Source organism: Tenrec ecaudatus, chromosome 5 (genome assembly GCF_050624435.1).
Source record: "Tenrec ecaudatus isolate mTenEca1 chromosome 5, mTenEca1.hap1, whole genome shotgun sequence".
Classification (NCBI taxonomy): Eukaryota; Metazoa; Chordata; class Mammalia; order Afrosoricida; family Tenrecidae; genus Tenrec; species Tenrec ecaudatus.
In genome coordinates, this window is record NC_134534.1 from 92,983,863 (window position 1) to 92,996,603 (window position 12,741).

Here is a 12,741-nt window from a genome sequence, read left to right on the forward strand (position 1 = left end):
CCCAGGATTGATGAACCTATAGAGACAGCAACTAGAATAAGGGTGTTGTGTGTGTGTGTGTGTGTGTGTGTGTGTGTGTGTGTGTGTGTGGTATACAGTGGTGAGGAGGGGGGGTAAAAGGGAGCCCATGTTGAGGAGTCCAAGAAGGAAAAGAATGCTTTGAAGCTGATTGTGGTAGCAATTGTACAGCACTGCTTGATGCCATTAAACTATGGAATGATACATTTGTATTAGCTCCCAATAAAATAGTTTGGGGAAGAAAATGATAAAAAAATAAAGAAATAAAAAAGAACTGAGAAAAATAAATCAGAAAAAATATTTAATTAATTGTTCATAATATAGAAACAATTTAATTCATAAGCACACCTGTGCTATAAAATCAAAACTGAGTTAAAAAAAAAGGAAGGAAGGAGAAAGAAGAGCAAGTCATTTCCCTTCTGCCCTGAATCTTGGCTGTGGAGAGCTATAAAAAGCTTGTGCATAAGGTGTTTCATCTTGTTTACCTGACCTTCTTCAAAACAGTTATAATAATAAAGTAATGTGTCAGTTTAGAGAACCATCGAGGGCCTGTTTCTCCCCTGAATCTAGAGTATACAAAGATCAAGAGTTGCTATAGTAAAAATACTGACTTTTTAAAGCAAAGGTTTATAAGATAGGAAAACCAGCTGGACAGAATACACCTGGGAGAAAATTTGGAGCCTGCTACAACCAACAAAGATGTCCATCAGCAGTTCAAAACTACCAGGTACTCCTCTAAAGAAAGACGGGGCTTTCTACTCCCAAAAGTCCTCTCCACTGTCAACTAGCAACGGTGTGGCACCTGCATATTACAGGCTGTGAACAAGCCTTCCTCCATTCATGATACTACATTCCTCTTCATATAATCCAACTCCTCTGAGGATTTGCTTAGCATGTAGATTGAATGAGGATGGTAAGAAGATACCATACTGATGCACACCTTTCCTGATTTTAAACCAGGCAAGATTCCCTTGTTCTGTTAGCATAACTGCCTCTTGATTCATGTACAGGTTCCACATGAGGACAATTGTAGTACTTGAGCCAACTGGGAGCCACATAAGACACACAGAACAGCTACTCAAGACACGAGATTGAGTCACGGGGCAAAGGGAAAGGTACTTAAGGGCGAGAAAACCTTCCAAGCTTCTCTGCTTGCCAGTTTTTATTTGCATGCCAAAGGAGAAACTTTACAAATGTTCCAATACAGGGGCTATTCTAAGGCACAATGACTGCAGGCCTAATGTGATCATGATTCATAATTAACAAATATTCTCAGAACTAACACGCATTTCTGACCTAAGCGGATTGTTCCTGTTTGCAGCAAGAAATCTCCTTACAACTCAGCATTTGTGTCAAGTTCCTGGAACATGCAAACAGTTAAGAACTCAAGGTTTATTTATAGTCTTTGCACCCAAGAAACTCTCCTGGGGGAACAGGACCAAGTTTCCCTACAGACAAGGAAGTGTTCTAGAACTTCCATTCCTCTCAAGGATATGCACAGTTTGTTAAGGTTAATACAGTAGAGTGCCTTAGCATAGCCAGTAAAACACAAGTAAACATACTTCCGGTATTGTCTGCTTTCAGCCAAGATCCACCTGACATCAGCAATAATGTCAGCAATAACATCCTCTTCTGAATCTGGCCTGGACCTCTGGAAGCTCCCTGGCAATGTACTGCTGCAACAATTGTTGGATGATCTTTAGCAAAATTTTTCTTGCACGAGTTATCAATGACATTGTTCTGCAATTTGAGCATTCTTTTGGGTCACCTTTATTTGAAATAGGCACAAATATGGATCTTTTCCAGTCAGATGGCCAAGTATCTATCTTCCAAATTTCATGGGATAGACGCATAAGTGGTTCCTTCGCTTCTTCAGTTGTTGAAACATTTCAGTGGGTATCCCTAAATTCCTGGAGCTACTTTTGGCTAATGTTTTTAGTGCAGCTTGAACTTCCTTCAGCACTATTGGTTCTTGCTCATATGTTGCCTTTGGAAATGGTGGGATGTCGATGAGTTCTTTTTGGTAAAATGACTTTGTGTATTTGTTCCATCTTCTTTTGATTCTTCCTACATGATTCAATATTTCTCCCATTGAATCTTTCAGTATTTCAATTCTAGACATGAATTTTTTTCTTAGGTTCTTTCAGTTTAACATATGATGAGTATGTTTTTTCTTTTTGGTTTTTTTGCTTAGTCATACTTTATTTGGCAAGTCATATATTCAGTAAGTGTAATATTTTCTCATTTGAAAAAAGAAGATGGCTTTTTCTTTTGGAGAAGAATGATATGGAGAAATATTGGAGAAGCAATGAAGATTAGTAACTCACTGGATGCCAGATACACTCACTTGCTGTGCGACATTCCTGTTGACCAGACACATGGAGCTACACTGATGGAGCCAGAGCCCTGGAGCAGGAAGAGCTACATGGAGACCCACACCAGCACTGAGATGCTTCCACCACCACTGGATCCACAAGACTTTCCACCCACCAGCCTGTGATCTTCGTGCATTCATCATCATTGCATGGCTTCTTGAGTCTAAAGAGGAATTTATGGACTAGTATTGACATATGGGGTAATAGTGGACTTATGGAGGAGTTGATCTGCACTGGGCTGGGATATTTTCTTAATGTTCATTTGCTCTTTGATATAAAGTTCTGTTTTATACACATGAATCTCCCTAGATTTGTTTCTCTAGTCTACCCGGACAAACACATTAATGAAATATTTGACTTTGTAGACTACATGTGAAATATATATATATATAATCAATCTGTTCCATGCAAGTAAAAGAAAACAAAAGTCTTCCTCTTAGGATTTTAATCAGTGCTTCCTTAAATCCTCCAACTGAAGTAGAAGGAAAGAAGTCTTATATCTGTTAACTTAGTCACAGTTAGGAAATTTGGTAGAAAAGGAAGTTAGACTTTACTTTTAGGGATGGATGTGGATTACCAGTGTATATCAAATTCCTTTTGTTTGTCACAATGAAAGATATACAAGAAAGGAGTTGTGGACATATTGTCTGTACTTTTTAATGGTTTATGATGTCTAAAATCTCAAAAGAAAGTTTTATTTTAAAAGAGGCTAATAAACGCAACACTCATTTCTGATAAAACAGTGGTATGGAAATAAAATGTAAATTCCTCAATATAATGAAGGTCATGATGGGAGACATTCACAAGAACATTGCTCTTGTGAAAGAGAACTAGAGACAGATGCCCTTTATCATGATTCCCTCTTGTGCTGGAAACCTTAGCCAGCGCGATAAGACTACAAAAAGAAATCAGAGGAATCCCAAAGGACAAATAAGTAAAACTGTCTCTGGTTGCAGATGGTTTCCTTCTGTATGGAGAAGAACACTGTTGGAAATAATTGAAAGATTTGGAAACATGGCAGGATACAAGATAGATAACCCTTCAGAAACAGTAACAGGAGTAATGGTTCCCTGAGGGTCTGGGAAGATAACTGATATGGGGGGAGAGGGGGGAGCTTATAGTATTGATGATTGTATAACCCCCCAGAGGGGAGTGAACAACAGAATTGTATGCGAATGGATATATTGGATGGTGTAAGATATGGCATAAATAAATAAAGGTTGTGGGGGGTAGGGTGGGAGAGGGAAGGGATAAAGGGGAGTTGTGATCAAGGAGTTCAAGAAGAAAGAAAATGTTTTGAAGCAGACTGTGGTAGCAATTGTACAATACTGCTTGATGAAATTGAACTATGGAATGTTGTATCTGTAAGAGCTCCCAATAAAATGATTAAATACAAATAAAATACAGAAATCAGTTGGGTTCCTATATATTAATGAAGACAGCTCTGTAAAGGAAATCAATGATAGCATTCACAATAGCCGCATTAAAGACAAAATATTTAAGAATAAATCTAACCAGAAAATAAATGACTAGTGCAAAGAAAACTTCAAAGCATGACTGCAAGAAACCAAAGAGACCCACATACATGAATGATTGCTTCAGGAGACATTCCACAGGGATACACAACATGGTGAGAATGTCAATCCTCCCCAAAGAAATCTATAAGTAGAATGCAATTCCAATCTTTAAAGAGATGGAAAAAAACTATCACAAACTTTATAGGGAAAGAGATCCAGGATAGCAAAAACAATACTAAAAAAGGACAAAGTAGGATGTGTCTCAATCTCCAACTGCAAAACCTACCATGGTTGTCAAAACAGCTCGGTATTGGTACAACGGTAGCTATGTACACGTGTGGAACAGAATAGAAGACCCAAACAAATCTATCCACCTGCAGACAACCGATCTCTTTAAAAAAAGGCAAAATACATGAAATGAGAAAGGACAACCTCTACACAGTGCTGGCAAATTGGGTTTCCATTTTCAAAAAAAAAAAAACCCAAATGAAACAAGATCCCTACCTCATTCCACATACAAAATGAACTCACAATGAAATATGACCTGAATGTAAGCACTAGAACTCGAAAGAGCGTCAATAGAAAAATAGAAACAAACTTATAGGCTCTGATATGACATAAACCCACTAAACATAACAAAAAACACCTAGTGGGAGGCAAAATAAGTGACTGGAAAATACTAAAATTAAGACATTTATGCAATGAAAGCACTTCATCAAATGCATAAAAGAGAGCTCCCCAATTTTGGAAATGATACATTTGATCACTTCTAGTATCTATAGAAAATGTCAGCATCACAACAAAGAAAGAAATAATCCAAATTTTTAAATGGTCAGAGGGCATGGACAAACAGAAGAAGACATCCAGGTGTCCAGCGAGAATAAGAATACATGTTTATGATTCGAGAGATTCAAACAATGGTGCGTTGTCAGCTCCCACTGGCATTAACAGCAACATTCCAAAAATATACTGAAGAGGATGTGGAGAGATTGGAACTCTCATACACTGCTGTTGGCACTGTAAAACAGAGAATCACTGTGAAAAGTGGCATAGTGCTCCCTCACACAGCTGGGTGTAGAAATAACATATCAACCAACATCCTTCTACTTGGAATGTGCTCTAAGGAAACAAAGAACACAGCTTGAGTAGATATATGCACCCTCATGTTCACTGCCGTACTTCAGTGCACAATAGCAAGAAGATAGAGCAAACCTAAATGTCCATCGGTCGAAGAATGGATAAATAAAATTTGGTGCATACGCACAATAGAGTTCTAGACACTGCTAAAGTATAACGATGAAACAGTGAAGCGCATCATGCCAGGGATAGACTTGGACAACCTTGTGCTGAATTAAGTTAGCAAATCACAGTGGAAGAATGTGTTATACGTTGAGCTGCTAACCTCAGGTCAGTAGTTCGAAACCAACACCTGTTCTGAGAGAGAAAAATGAGGTTTTCTTTTCCACTACAAATTCAGTCTGCAATTCAGAAGAGAATTCTGCTCTGTCCTATAGGGTCACTATGAGTTGGAAATGACTCAATGACAGTGAATTTGAGTGGTTTTTTTGGGTGGGGGAGGGCAAGGGAGGCAAAGTGAAGCAATAGGCTAGTGGGTAGCTAGATGCTAACTTGGATGAAGGGAAGACAATATTTCATTAGAGGAGCAGGGAGAAGAAAGTGGGGTCAGGGCAAGCCATTGGGAGGCTTGTCAAGTTGTATAGGTTGTTAAATACAATAAGGATGACTGATATATAAACCCTTGTCTAAATCACAATAAAATGGGAAAAAATTAAAAGGGGTTAATAATTTGTTGTAATGAAAATGCCTAGAATGAAATAAATATAGATACACATGGTGACCATTGAAAGCCAGTTTCTAGGAAGTGTGAAAAATAATTTTGATCTAGCTCCAGACCAGATGGGGGAGGGGAGGCATTTGTGATTAGATATTGATAGAACTTTTTATTTCATAAGCTTATCGTTCAGTTACACTTAAGATATTTTTTCTTCAACTGGGTTGTCTTTCACTTTTCAAGCGCATATCTCTGAGCAGCCTGAGAAAGTGAGAAAGACCTCTTGTGCTTCCTCTTGCGCTTGCCCTTGATTTGTGTGCTGCCTGCACCACAGCTTCAAGACTGGGTCAGCTCTTTGCCTTCTATGAGCATGAAGACCCTTGCCAGCTGTCATTATGTTGCATAAGATTACATTAAGGAGTACCAACTTCTCTAGGGTTTGGCAAAATCATTGGGAACCATAACTTAGCAAGTTGACATATAAAATTAACTGTTATATTAATTTATTCTAGTGATCTCTTAATGCTTTATATACATAATTTCATTTAATATTCCCAGTTACCTCAGAAGGTAAATGCTATTATTAATCCAACTTTTAAAGATGAACAAACTGAGGTCCAGAGAGCTCAAGTAACATATTCAAGGACACACATTTAGTATTGCTGGGAGTCAGGATTCAAACCAAGCAAAGTCCAGAATTTGTGCTCCTGGCCACTAGTCATGGCTGTCTTGAAATAACTAATGATCTCTAGTAAAGTTTCCTCCAAAATCGATCTGCTATATCTGAAACAGCAATTCAGTCTGCCTATTAATGGCCCCCATCAGTAGTGGGTGTTTGTCGGCAGCTTCATGATGGGAGTGCCAAATGCAGTGAAATCCAAGCTGAAGACTTGTGCTGATACAAGGAAATGAGTTTTTGCCTAAAATTTTTGTTTTCAGTCTATGAATTTTCCCCTTGAGCCTGTTTTGTGCTTGAATGTCACTAACACTGGCATTGACAATAGCATATATGAGAGGAACTACCTACATAGAGCAGGGGAATGTGAAGATACAACGGATTTGATCAGTGATTTCCTTGTGACATTCTTTTTTTTATTATTTAACTGAAAGTTTACTATTTATAATTTTTCCCCAAGGTACATTGTTAGCTGCTGTAGATGCTGAGACCAGATAGAAAATAAACTACATAACTTAAATTTTTCATAGTTTAATTGGCTTTAAAAATCATTTCCTGAGGAAAGTAGAGGGTTGGGAAAGAACCACCATTTCTGCAATATGAAACAGGTGTATCTACAAATGAACAGCTTTAATTTAAATATTGAGGAAATTTAAAGACAAAATCTCCCCTCCCCCAAAGACAGGCTTCCATGGTCACAGGTGTATTAATGCTCTTGTACAGTTGTGTGGTGTTCCACACCAACAAACGGATCCTGTCAGTTGTCTAAGGGGAAAATAACCAAAGTCAAGAGAAAGGTTGAACATCAACTCTTAAAAAGGGGAGAAGCAATGATATCCGTCAATTGGAAAGCATTCATTCTTGACTAACAAATAAATAAAACGGTTGGAGAAAGTGGTCAAGACCCCCCAAAACTGAGGCAGGTTTGTAAGCAGAAGAGTACAATGATTTCAATTCATAAAGGAAAGGATGAATCACAGTGAAATGTCCAAAGCTGTCTGGTCTATAATTAAATATATAAATGCATAATATATCAAATACAAAGCCTATTTCTCGGGGAAATACCAAACCTATTTTAATGCATGTACTCCACAAGCCTTCTCTTTTCAGTAGCACGAGCTCAACTACACGCAGGTGCACATAGGCTGGCATTTTGCCACATGAATGACCCTTCTTAGCACAAACGTGTGACTGGCCTTTGCGCCCATATTTATATGCACCTTATTTCCATCATGAGAACATAAGACAGATCTTCCTAGGGGTACATTTAGCCACATACATTAAAAAAACATTTTTTGATTTAAAAAATAAATCTTTTTCGGAGGGTGGCACGACGAGGCTAATGCATAATGCAGTAACGACAGTGTACTGCTCCAAGTCATTCACAGCTGTGGGGAAGTGCCTGCTTTTTAAAAGTAACCCAGGTGTGGCGGCGGAGTTAGGAGACAGCAGCTGAATGCATGCGATGGTTTCCTCAGCTGTGGCCATTGAGCAGTTTGCTTTCAGCAACCTGGAAGAAATTGTCTTCTTCGAGTTTCAAATGTTCTGGCAAATCTAGCAGTTTCTTAGCTTCCTCGATATCACCATGAATTGCTGAAATCAGTGATTCTAAAGAATCAAAGTTCTTCTCCAGTCTCAGGTAGCCAATGATGGCCACAGAGGGTTTCCACATAGAAGTCCTCTTTGAAGGGATGGATGATGGGAGAGTCCATGGACTTTTTGTATTCTTGTAGTAGGGGTTCCACCCAATGCTCACCACCATCTTGTGGACAGCTCTACTCCCCACACTGGCCCAGCCGTAGTAAATGCCCGTGGACACATCAGCTGGAAGGCTGGCCACTACTTCTGGAAAGTTAGCGGTGGGGATGCCCAGCTGTTTGGAGCCGCTGCCGAAGTACGGCAAGTGCTTCATGGCACCGCCGGCTTGGGGCGCCAGCTGCGGCTCTGGAGGAGCGTCCAGCGGAGCCGCCGTGGAAGCCGTGCCTGGATCCCCAAGACCAGCCGGGGGGCTCGGGCCAACCTCGGCTGGCGGGGTGCACCACGGGCCGGGCCGGGCCACTGGCAGTGGACGCGCTGCGCCTGGTCCCGCACAGAACTCCGCTCGCAGAGGTTGCCTCGTGATATTCTTTATCGTTGGTTTAGATTCGTGTCAGTGGTCTGCTTGAGGTTTTGTCGAAGGGATTCAATGACTAGAATTATGTGAGGACCACTGAATTGTAGGTCCCAATAGTAGACAGAGAGATTTGACTTTAGAACAAGGTAATCCTTAAATTATTGTAACCCCAGAAAACGCCCTCAGACATAGACCAGAGAGGATTTCCTGACTGAAAAGGGTCAAGTGATTGGAATAAACACACAGAAGCTGAGCGTACTTAGAATGCATTGATGGAGAACCAAGAGGCACCTACCTGAAGATCAATTGAAAGGATGGTCGAGGTGTGGAAAGAGGATGAAACCACACCTCTCTCTTTTCCAAGGACAACCAGAAGACTTATGGCCTCCCTATTGTGCTTCTATATACTGAGTGCTCCTGTCAAAGGAGCAGTAACAAGGGAGATATTAATATATCTTCCCTCAAATAAACTTTCCTAGATCTGAGGATGGTTAATGTGCGTGGATAAATGTTCAAGTCCACCCGGAGGTAGCTCAGAAGAAAACCTGGTGACCTACTTCCAAAATTCAGCCATTAATAAAACCCTATGGAACACAATTCTATGCTCACACTCCCTGAGGTCTCTGTGAGGCAGGATCAACACAGTGCAAATAGTTTGCTCATTTATTTATTCCTCACCAAATTCCTACATGGGTCACTTCAGTTCATTCAATAGACTGAAACCAAATCACTGCTCGTAGGTTGTTCTTGCTGTGACCCAAAGATGCTCTGGGAGAACGCTAGAACAGGAATTGAGGTGGCTGTAGTAGCGACAGGGTGCTGTGGACTGACTTGCCATGGTGGAAAGGAAGCCTGAGCTTGGCTTCTACAAACCTCAGGCCTTTCTGAGTGTTTGAAGTGGGCTTGTTTCCCCCTGTGCTGCCACAGTCCAAAATGGTAATAGAAGTCTAGAAAATAAAAAGTTTCCTACTTAGCTGATTATATGCTTTAAACCAAATGATGCCTGTGTTTACAAGAGCATCAGGGATGGTATGAGAATACACCAGTTTCTGAAGGGAACAGAATGTCTCTGGAGACACAAGGGATATTCTGTGCCCTGTAAAAACCCTTTATCTGTGTGTCTCACTTCTCCACATATTGGAGTAATGTGTGTGCATGATGTCAACTGAGGCATCGGTCCCAAAGCATTCCTTCCTTGGGGAAATAACCATTCTCCAACAGCTTGTTGGTTTGAAAGCAAGAGTCTGGAGTGGCTGTTGATTCCAGTCAGTGCCATCCAATTCTCAGCAAAACAATGTCATGGCGTCATATTGATATCATTGAGCCATTGATGGCAACAGTCACAGCAATATCTACAGGAGAAGTGATACAGGTTTTTTTTCTGGGTATGGTCTATAGCTACCTTCAATTTATTTATTTAAGAAACAATGTAATCAAAACATCATCGGTTACCTTGTGGAGTATGTCTCATTTGCATGCCACATGTTCACTGATGACTGAAGTGTCAGCTCTCTTGCCGAGGGCAGATTTACCCCACATTGAAACCTAATGTTAGGGGTCCCTACAGGGATCTGTCCTGAAACAAGGATCCTGTTTTCCATTTGCACCAGTTTTTCAGAAGCATCATCCTCTCCAGGGACCTTTCTCTTCCTGTGTAATTAGAACCTTAATTCAAATTAGAGAGACTTCTATTCAATGGCACATATGAGAGAAACTACCTACATCGAGCTGGGGAATGTGAAGGACTTTTGTCCTCTTAGACTGTAATGTGCTGAGGAAATGATGATGGGGGTGGGGTGGGTGGGCGGGGAAAGCTCATTTATAAAATAAATATTGAGTCCCTTCATATACTGGCACTGAAATAAGTAAAATACTTGCTTCTTCACAAAGCTGTGCCCAAACATATTGATTGGTGAAGCGCCTTCGTAGACCATGGTGGATTATTGATGTTTGAGCAGCCTTGGTAGACCATCAGGGATTCTCTTGAGAAGTAGTTGAATTGCATGAGGTCTTCCCAGGAGGTATGCAAATATGCTGACTCTGGCAAGGGATTTCATTCAAGCTGAAGTGTGTTGTCAGAGGAGGACGACTCTCTGGACACTCCCCTGCACTCCCCTCCTTTACCCCAAGTTGATCAGCTCTGTATAACCGTAGAATGCTTCCTCATTCACCTGCTGCTCGGAGTTTCCCAGCAGTCTCACTTGTAGTCATGTGGTTGCTATGAATCCACACAGGACAATGATCATTTAGGGCAGAGATTCAGTGACTAGAAGGAGGGCGACCAGAGTGAATGATGAAGATGGATGATTTCTATTGAGGCAGACCTAATGGAAGAACTTGTGAAGTTTAAGCAAGAATAGAAAAAAGATTTTTCAAGGGGATGAGATTAGATTCAAATCAGATTTTATGGAAATAAAAGACATGGAATGTGATTTTTAAAGAATTCAATTCATGGATTAGAAGAGGATAATTTCCTTAACTAAGACCCAAATCTGTGATTTGAAAGTTTAAGCTACACAAGCCTTTTATAAAATAGAGCCAAGACTGAAAGGCAGTGAGGGATTGTGAGTGAGAAAACAAGCAACCTCAGAATCAGGATCCCTAACATGAGTATTATGAGTCTGGGTGTTAGAAAGGGAATGAATATATTAGTAATGATTGATAAACCAGTCCATGAAGACTATTTCATGCTGAAGAAAATCTGAACTCTTCGTATTTAATGAATGTGTTGAGTGAATTGTGTTCCTTCAAAGTATGTGCCCAAATTGTCTGGGCCATGAATATCATTGACAGCTATGCAATGATGTATTCATCCCCATGATACGCTCAACCAAGCAATTGTAAGAGGACTTGAGAAGCATCCTTACTCAGATCCCAGCCCTAACTGGATGGAGAAGATTGGGGTTGGATAAGGAAGGACTCAAAAGAACTTCTATTCCCACTAGTAGTGACCCTAGAGGACAGAGTACAACTCCCCCTGCGGGTTTCCTGGACTGTAAACCTTTCTGGGAGTAGAAAGCGTCATCTTTCTCCCTCGGAGCACCTGGTAGGCTCAGACTGCTGACCTTGTGGCTAGCAGCCCGGTGTTTAATCCACTATGCCAGCAGCTCTTGGATATTTCACCTCTAACCCTGGGTTTATAGACATTTTTAATATGTTTATCTCAACAACACATGTCAAATCGACATGTGAATGAAACCACCCATTTTCTTCAAAGAATAACTTACTTTGTTAAAACCAGTATAATTATATATTATTGACTTACAAATGAAACTATGTGATGCTGTGTATTTATATAAAATTTGTAAATGAACAAATAAGAATATTTGTTGAAGATATACAAATAAGTATTACTCATAACAGTTATGGTTTTCTTTTCTATAGCTGGTCATGTGCAATTATGGTTTTCTTTTCTATAGCTGGTCATGTACAATTACGGTTTTCTTTTCTATAGCTGGCCTTAGGTGGTCTTTAGAACGACCTTCTTCCACTACACCTGTAGTTCCTTTACCCTCAGCAAGGGCCTCAGCTAGTGGGATGGCCCAAACCTTCATTCCCAAAGAGTCTGAGCTATTAGTGGTCATGTCACAATTGGGGTGCTATACTTGACCATTGACATAGGACATGATAGTATTGAGATGACCCAAGGAATCTCCTGGATTCCAGACATATGTTTCTTTACCACTGTTATGCAATGTGAATCCAAATTCACTTTGATAATCAGGATCACCACGACTTGTCTGTCAGTTTGTTGCACCGTGGTGACTTGTGTGTTGCTGAGATGCTGGAAGCCATGTCACTGGTATTTCAAATGTCAGCAAGGTCACCAAAGTGGACAGGTTTTCAAGGAGCTTCCAGACTAAGTATAGACAATGAAGAAGGACTTGGCTTCCCATTTTGGAGGAAGAAGCAGGTGAAAATCTTATGCATATTTTTGAAGCCTTGTCAGATACTGAAAGCTTGAACAAAGTAAGAAGAACATTGTTGGAGGGCATGCCAGAGGATGGGCCCCTCAGGTCTGAGGGCTCTCAAACGTGGCTGATGAGGAGCTGAATCCTCAGAGGGGAGTCGACTGTGGTGGCATGAGTTGGGTAAAGTCTGTAGGAGAGGAGCCTGCAGGTTCTTCACTTGCTGATGAGGCATGACTCAAGCTAAGGAGAAAAGGTTTATAAGAATCTTCCAACAACCAGTACTTTGAATGTGGGAAATATGAATTAAGGAAAACTGAAAGTGGTCAAAATAAAATGGAA

At 40.4% G+C, this 12,741-nt stretch overlaps 1 pseudogene; it reads right to left on the bottom strand.

Moving 5' to 3' along the window:
- Positions 1-7,852: 7,852 nt before the first annotated feature.
- On the bottom strand, positions 7,853-12,075 carry LOC142449188 (riboflavin kinase pseudogene; annotated as a pseudogene).
- Between the last annotated feature and the right edge of the window lie 666 nt (positions 12,076-12,741).